The sequence below is a fragment of the Branchiostoma floridae genome, chromosome 3, assembly GCF_000003815.2.
Source record: "Branchiostoma floridae strain S238N-H82 chromosome 3, Bfl_VNyyK, whole genome shotgun sequence".
Taxonomy (NCBI): Eukaryota; Metazoa; Chordata; class Leptocardii; order Amphioxiformes; family Branchiostomatidae; genus Branchiostoma; species Branchiostoma floridae.
In genome coordinates, this window is record NC_049981.1 from 7,681,617 (window position 1) to 7,686,320 (window position 4,704).

Genomic DNA, 4,704 nt, shown 5'->3' on the forward strand with positions numbered 1-4,704 from the left:
GACGCTGACGGCTCCAACTAACGGAACGCTGAGTCCTCCCGTACCACACTCCTACCCGACAGTGGTCACATTCGCCTGTGACACGGGATACGTACAAAACGGTTCTGAAACTACGACATGCCAAGCTGACGGATCATGGAACAACTCTGTACCAACATGCATACGTAAGACTGCATTCAAGTAGATACATACTTGGCATTTTCCATGAAATTATAGTCTATTTCACCAGGTAGTGAGGCGGATATTGGAAAGACACCATGCTTAAGAATGTGCAATTTTTCAAATGTTTATTGACCATTTCAGCCAGACCATGTCCGACGCTGACGGCTCCAACCAACGGAACGCTGAGTCCTCCCGTACCACACTCCTAACCGACAGTGGTCACATTCTGCTGTGACACGGGATACGTACGGAACGGTTCTGAAACTACGACGTGCCAAGCTGACGGATCATGGAGCAACTCTGTTCCAACATGCACACGTAAGACTGCATTCAAGTAGATACATACTTGGCATTTTCCATGAAATTATAGTCTATTTCACCAAGTAGGTAGGCGGATATTGGAATGACACCATAAGAATGTGCAGTTTTTCAATGGTTTATTGACCATTTCAGCCAGACGATGTCCGACGCTGACGGCTCCAACTAACGGAACGCTGAGCCCTCCCGTACCACACTCCTACCCGACAGTGGTCACATTCACCTGTGACACGGGATACGTACGGAACGGTTCTGAAACTACGACGTGCCAAGCTGACGGATCATGGAGCAACTCTGTTCCAACATGCACACGTAAGACTGCATTCAAGTAGATACATACTTGGCATTTTCCATGAAATTATAGTCTATTTCACCAGGTTTTGAGGTTGATATTGGAAAGACACCATAAGAATGTGCAGTTTTTCAAATGTTTATTGACCATTTCAGCCAGACCATGTCCGACGCTGACGGCTCCAACCAATGGAACGCTGAGTCCTCCCGTACCACACTCCTACCCGACAGTGGTCACATTCGCCTGTGACACGGGATACGTACGGAACGGTTCTGAAACTACGACGTGCCAAGCTGACGGATCATGGAGCAACTCTCTTCCAACATGCACACGTAAGACTGCATTCAAGTAGATACATACTTGGCATTTTCCATGAAATTATAGTCTATTTCACCAGGTAGTGAGGTGGATATTGGAAAGACACCATGCCTAAGAATGTGCAGTCAAACGATATGTTGATCGACAATTTCAGCCAGACCATGTCCGACGCTGACGGCTCCAACTGACGGAACGCTGAGTCCTCCCGACCACAATCCTACCCGACAGTGGTCACATTCGCCTGTGACACGGGATACGTACGGAACGTGATTCTGAAACTACGACGTGCCAAGCTGACGGATCATGGAGCAACTCTGTTTCCATACATGCACACGTAAGACTGCATTCAAGTAGATACATACTTGGCATTTTCCATGAAATTATAGTCTATTTCACCAGGGTTTGAGGCGGATATTGGAAAGACACCATAAGAATGTGCAGTTTTTCAAATGTTTATTGACCATTTCAGCCAGACCATGTCCGACGCTGACGGCTCCAACTAACGGAACGCTGAGTCCTCCCGTACCACACTCCTTCCCGACAGTGGTCACATTCGCCTGTGACACGGGATACGTACGGAACGGTTCTGAAACTACGACGTGCCAAGCTGACGGATCATGGAGCAACTCTCTTCCAACATGCACACGTAAGACTGCATTCAAGTAGATACATACTTGGCATTTTCCATGAAATTATAGTCTATTTCACCAGGGTTTGAGGCGGATATTGGAAAGACACCATAAGACTGTGCAGTTTTTCAAATGTTTATTGACCATTTCAGCCAGACCATGTCCGACGCTGACGGCGCCAACTAACGGAACGCTGAGTCCTCCCGTACCACACTCCTACTCGACAGTGGTCACATTCACCTGTGACACGGGATACGTACGGAACGGTTCTGAAACTACGACGTGCCAAGCTGACGGATCATGGAGCAACTCTGTTCCAACATGCACACGTAAGACTGCATTCAAGTAGATACATACTTGGCATTTTCCATGAAATTATAGTCTTTTTCACCAGGTAGTGAGACGGATATTGGAAATACACCATAAGAATGTGCAGTTTTTCAAATGTTTATTGACCATTTCAGCCAGACCATGTCCGACGCTGACGGCTCCAACTAACGGAACGCTGAGTCCTCCCGTACCACACTCCTTCCCGACAGTGGTCACATTCGCCTGTGACACGGGACACGTACGGAACGGTTCTGAAACTACGACGTGCCAAGCTGACGGATCATGGAGCAACTCTGTTCCAACATGCACACGTAAGATTGCATTCAAGTAGATATATATTTGGCATTTTCAATGAAATTATAGTCTATTTCACCAGGGTTTGAGGCGGATATTGGAAAGACACCATAAGACTGTGCAGTTTTTCAAATGTTTATTGACCATTTCAGCCAGACCATGTCCGACGCTGACGGCGCCAACTAACGGAACGCTGAGTCCTCCCGTACCACACTCCTACCCGACAGTGGTCACATTCACCTGTGACACGGGATACGTACGGAACGGTTCTGAAACTACGACGTGCCAAGCTGACGGATCATGGAGCAACTCTGTTCCAACATGCACACGTAAGTCTGCATTCAAGTCGATACATACTTGGCATTTTCCATGAAATTATAGTCTTTTTCACAAGGTAGTGAGACGGATATTGGAAATACACCATAAGAATGTGCACTTTCCAAATGTTTATTGACCATTTCAGCCAGACCATGTCCGACGCTGACGGCTCCAACCAACGGAACGCTGAGTCCTCAAGTACCACACTCCTTCCCGACAGTGGTCACATTCGCCTGTGACACGGGATACGTACGGAACGGTTCTGAAACTACGACGTGCCAAGCTGACGGATCATGGAGCAACTCTCATCCAACATGCACACGTAAGACTGCATTCAAGTAGATACATACTTGGCATTTTCCATGAAATTATAGTCTATTTCACCAGGTTTTGAGGTTGATATTTGAAAGACACCATAAGAATGTGCAGTTTTTCAAATGTTTATTGACCATTTCAGCCAGACCATGTCCGACGCTGACGGCTCCAACTAACGGAACGCTGAGTCCTCCCGTACCACACTCCTACCCGACAGTGGTCACATTCGCCTGTGACACGGGATACGTACAAAACGGTTCTGAAACTACGACATGCCAAGCTGACGGATCATGGAACAACTCTGTTCCAACATGCACACGTAAGACTGCATTCAAGTAGATACATACTTGGCATTTTCCATGAAATTATAGTCTATTTCACCAGGTAGTGAGGCGGATATTGGAAAGACACCATAGAATGTGCAGTTTTTCAAATGTTTATTGACCATTTCAGCCAGACCATGTCCGACGCTGACGGCTCCAACTAACGGAACGCTGAGTCCTCCCGTACCACAATCCTACCCGACAGTGGTCACATTCGCCTGTGACACGGGATACGTACGAAACGGTTCTGAAACTACGACGTGCCAAGCTGACGGATCATGGAGCAACTCTGTTCCAACATGCACACGTAAGACTGCATTCAAGTAGATACATACTTGGCATTTTCCATGAAATTATAGTCTATTTCACCAGGGTATTGAGACGGATATTGGACAAGTACACCATAAGAATGTGCAGTTTTTCAAATGTTTATTGACCATTTCAGCCAGACCATGTCCGACGCTGACGGCTCCAACTAACGGAACGCTGAGTCCTCCCGTACCACACTCCTTCCCGACAGTGGTCACATTCGCCTGTGACACGGGACACGTACGGAACGGTTCTGTAACTACGACGTGCCAAGCTGACGGATCATGGAGCAAATCTGTTCCGACATGCACACGTAAGATTGCATTCAAGTAGATACATATTTGGCATTTTCAGTGAAATTATAGTCTATTTCACCAGGGTTTGAGACGGATATTGGAAAGACACCATAAGAATGTGCAGTTTTTCAAATGTTTATTGACCATTTCAGCCAGACCATGTCCGACGCTGACGGCGCCAACTAACGGAACGCTGAGTCCTCCCGTACCACACTCCTACTCGACAGTGGTCACATTCACCTGTGACACGGGATACGTACGGAACGGTTCTGAAACTACGGCGTGCCAAGCTGACGGATCATGGAGCAACTCTGTTCCAACATGCACACGTAAGTCTGCATTCAAGTCGATACATACTTGGCATTTTCCATGAAATTATAGTCTTTTTCACCAGGTAGTGAGACGGATATTGGAAATACACCATAAGAATGTGCAGTTTTTCAAATGTTTATTGACCATTTCAGCCAGACCATGTCCGACGCTGACGGCTCCAACCAACGGAACGCTGAGTCCTCCCGTACCATACTCCTTCCCGACAGTGGTCACATTCGCCTGTGACACGGGATACGTACGGAACGGTTCTGAAACTACGACGTGCCAAGCTGACGGATCATGGAGCAACTCTGTTCCAACATGCACACGTAAGACTGCATTCAAGTAGATACATACTTGGCATTTTCCATGAAATTACAGTCTATTTCACCAGGGTAGTGAGCCGGATATTGGAATGACACCATAAGAATGTGCAGTTTTTCAAATGTTTATTGACCATTTCAGCCAGACCATGTCCGACGCTGACG

General features: G+C 46.9%; 1 long non-coding RNA gene across 1 annotated transcript; it reads left to right on the forward strand.

Moving 5' to 3' along the window:
• Positions 1–2,189: 2,189 nt before the first annotated feature.
• On the forward strand, positions 2,190–3,274 carry LOC118410734. The gene is made up of 3 exons (XR_004830593.1): positions 2,190–2,360; positions 2,496–2,672; positions 3,119–3,274. It is a non-coding gene; the product is annotated as an uncharacterized LOC118410734 (long non-coding RNA).
• The last annotated feature ends 1,430 nt before the right edge of the window (positions 3,275–4,704 follow it).